Below are 4,010 nucleotides of genomic sequence, written 5' to 3' on the forward strand. Positions count from 1 at the left end.
ATATATATATATATATATATATATATATATAAACCATGAGCTTCTTTCAGTTCCTGTCTACCAAATTCACTCAAGGCTCAATTATAAGACACTGGACCAAGGTTCCATACAGTAAAGACTGAACCAGGAACAATGTGGCTGGGAAGCAAGCTTCTTATTTCTTTATTGCCCACAAGGGGCTAAACAGAGAGGGGACAAACAAGGACAGACAAACGGATTAAGTCGATTATATCGACCCAGTGCGTAACTGGTACTTATTTAATCGACCCTGAAAGGATGAAAGGCTAAGTCGACCTCGGCGGAATTTGAACTCAGAACGTAACGGCAGACGAAATACTGCTAAGCATTTCGCCCGGCGTGCTAACGTTTCTGCCAGCTCGCCGCAAGCTTCTTACCACACAGCCAAGCCTGCGTTTAATTTTTCATAAAAAAATTGTTTTGGAAAATAAGATTAGACAGCTGGGGATTCAATGTCTTTGACTATAATTTAGTCTATCAGGCTCAGGCTGGTTTTATATAATAACAGCAACAGCGACAAGATTTACGTTGGTAAATACTTTGTACGGAAAGGATCGGTACACTTCGTTATCGATCCGGAAAGATGAAAATGAAAGTTCACCATGGCTAGACTAATAATGTGAAAAATCGGAAGCAATAACTCAAAGAATTCTTCCGACGCTCTATTGATTCTGTTATTCAACTTCTTTTATTAGTAACAGTTGTCAAGATGTTGGGCAGAATACTGCGGCCAAATGCACGCGCAAATGCTACTACTACTACTACTACTACTACTACTACTACTACTACTACTACTACTACTACTCGTAATAAGAATAAGAATAGTAGTAATAATCTTTTCTACTGTAGGCACAGGGCCTGAAATTTTGGTGGGGAGGTAAATCGATTACATCGACCGCAGTATTTCACTGGTACTTAATTTATCGACCCCGGCGGAATTTGAACTCAGAACATAGCAACAGAGGAAATACCATTAAGCATTTCGCCCGGCGTGTTAACGATTTTGTCAGCTCGCCGCCGTAATAATACTACTACTACTAATAATAATAATAATAATAATAATAATAATAATAATAATAATAATTCTTTCTACTTAAGGCACAAGGCCTGAAATTTTGGGGGAGATGAACACTCGATTATATCGACACCAGTGTTTCACTGATACTTAACTGATCGACCCGGAAATGAAGAAAGAAAAAGTTGACCCTGGCACTATTAGAACACAGAACGCGAAGCGGTGAGAAATACCGCGAAACATTTTATCCGGTATTCTAACAAATCTGCAATCTCGATGCCTTAACAACAACAAAAATACTTCTCCCTAATTTTGGCACAAGGCTACCAAATTTTATAAAGTGGAAGTCCATAATATCGAACCTTCTGCTCAAGATGTAGCTTATATTATCGATCTCGAGAACGCTGCCTTCAGTGTCATACGAACTCGCAAAGTTTAGGCAGCGCTAAAAAAATTTCTTGCACGTGCTAACCGTTCTGCCATTTCACCACCTTAATTACAGCAACAAAAAAAATAACAACAACAACAACAACAATAATAATCATTTTACTGTAGGCAGTTTTAGGGGATGTTGCTGATCGATTACATCGATCTCAGTGTTCAGTTGGTATTTATTTTATTCACCCCGAAATTTTGAAAAGCAAAGTTGACTTCGGCGGGATTTGAACTGAGAACGTAACGGCAGACGAAATACCGATAATTATAATTTCTGTTGTTTGCTACAAAGATGACCAATTGGTGTGTGTTACTGTGTGCGTGGGTAGGGGTCAATAGCAATACACATAGGCCTTCCAATACGTGAAATCCATGGTCCGATGTGGACCCGTGATTATGAGGAGGAACGATGCTTTAAAAAAATATAACAAATAATAAACAGTAGCGATTTTTTAACATAAACACACGTCCATCGTATAATCAATTATATTCGACTAAATTGGTACCAAGTATATAACTGGTACTTATTTTTGTTGAATGATGATGTGGCAGAATTTGAAATCAGAACGATTAAATTAAATAGAATTACGATAAAATAAACACATGCAATGTATTCCATTTTGGACCACCACGTCGATTATTATTGGCGAGAGAGAGAGAGAGAGAGAGAGAGAGAGAGAGAGAGAGAGAGAGAGAGAGAGAGAGAGAGTGACAGCTATAGAAACAGCGCGACACAGACAGATATAGAGAGAGGTGTACAGAGTGTGAGAGAAGGGAGAGAAGGAGAGAAAGAGAGGGAATGAGACGCGCTAATATCAGCTACTTCCACACCGAAACTGACATCAAGAACAACCACAACAACAAACACGAAAACAACAAGAATCATAACAACGACTACAATAGCAACAACAGCAACAACTGCAGCAGCAATAATATGAACAGCGACAACAATACGCGCCTCCGACGATTGAACCTCAACATGGCCACTCAGCCTTCTAGAAACAACAACCAAATACCTTACATATTATATCTTATATACTGTTAACAGCTTAAATAAGGGAAACATGTATTAAAGGATAATTTTGTAAATAACCCTGAATCATATTTCATTAAATTAGGGCGTGGTAAAGGATCAAAGTTGGGACCAAACTCCAGCAACAATATACAAGAAATAATATTAAATATCCCTTTGTTATTACTGTAAAATGAAATAAATGTAAGATATTTATAATCGTGACTTACCCATGGAATATCCCTGGTATTAAAATATGGTAATAAACTCGGATATTAAAACAGTTGTATGGATGTTTTGTATCGTGTGTGAGATAATAGTTGTGTGGAATCTTCGAATAACTTCGCGCGTCGTAAGAAAACTTTTAAAGACAGACATGTGAGTAGAGCAGGGTGCGTGTGTGCGACGGTAGAGATGTGAGTGTTTGTCTGTGTTCGCGAGATGTACATCTGTGTGTAGGTATGCATATGTATGTATGTATGTATGTATGTATGTATGTATGTATGTGTGTATGTACGTATGCGTGTGTGTATTTATACTAGCGATCACACAACTGTGTTTATACGTGATAGTTTGTATGTGGGTGTATACGAATGTGTGAATGAATATATATGCATGTGTATATTTAAGTGTGTACGTATGTATGTGTGTATTAGTGTATTTATACTTAAATGCACCTGTGCTTAGACGTGTTTGTATGTACGTTTGTGTATGTGTGTGAATACATCTATATATCAATATATATATATATATATGTATATATATATATATATAGATGTACGCGCGCGTATATTGTATGTGTTTGAGTATATTTGTGTAAAACAGGAAGTATATATGTGTGTATGTATTTATAACCAACAGTGTTTATACTAGTGTGTATGTGATTGTGTGTATGTGTGTGCGTGTATCTGTGTGTCTGTATGTGTGCCCGCTTCCGTCTATGAGTGTGTTTGTGTGTGCGTGGTTTTGTGTAAATCCCAGGCGTTCACCGACTTCCTTGATTTATCTCCATATATACATATGTGCGTTTGTGTGTCTAATTATATAAGTGTAGATGTAATTGTACTTATCTTTCCATCTTATCTGTGTATGCATCTACAAAAAAACGTGTACGTATGTCATATGTCAGTATGTGATTGTGTTTATGTATGTATCTAGCTGTGTGATTTTGACTGCGTGAGAGAGTTTGCTAGTCAGTATCAAAGCGAAGAGGTTTGTGTATGTACGTATGTCAGAGTGTGTTTGTGAGTGTGTATAAGAGCTTATCTGTGTGTATGACAGCTTATCTGTGTATACGTGTGAGTATGTGTATGTACAAGTGGATGACTGGCTTTGAATGTGCGCATCTTTTACGTGATCCTTTATACGTCTGTGTGTGTGTGTGTGTGTGTGTGTGTGTGTGTGTGTGTGGTGTGTGAACTTGTATGTATACAAAGTGTATGCTGTGCGCTAGGGTTTGTATATTGCTCTGTGTTGCGTGTGTGTGAAGATGTGTGCATGTGTACGTGTGATCGTATGTCTAGTTGTTTA

At 37.6% G+C, this 4,010-nt stretch overlaps 1 protein-coding gene and 1 long non-coding RNA gene across 3 annotated transcripts in view; one reads left to right on the forward strand and one right to left on the reverse strand.

The window, feature by feature from the left end:
- The window catches only part of LOC106870917 (neuropeptide Y receptor type 2), a 425,179-nt gene that overhangs the window by 240,152 nt on the left and 181,017 nt on the right, over window positions 1-4,010 (reverse strand). Inside the window, exon 1 of one of the 2 annotated variants that reach the window (XM_014917152.2) lies at window positions 2,711-3,861. The exons of the other annotated variant lie outside the window; for it this stretch is intronic. The gene's annotated coding sequence lies outside the window, so the exon portion shown is untranslated. Of the gene's footprint in view, window positions 1-2,710; window positions 3,862-4,010 lie in introns of those variants that run through there. 2 annotated transcript variants of the gene reach the window in all.
- Window positions 1-4,010, forward strand: part of LOC128250560 (uncharacterized) — a 312,488-nt gene that overhangs the window by 227,809 nt on the left and 80,669 nt on the right. The window lies entirely within an intron of this gene.

The sequence above is a fragment of the Octopus bimaculoides genome, chromosome 22 (genome assembly GCF_001194135.2).
Source record: "Octopus bimaculoides isolate UCB-OBI-ISO-001 chromosome 22, ASM119413v2, whole genome shotgun sequence".
NCBI classification, from domain to species: Eukaryota; Metazoa; Mollusca; class Cephalopoda; order Octopoda; family Octopodidae; genus Octopus; species Octopus bimaculoides.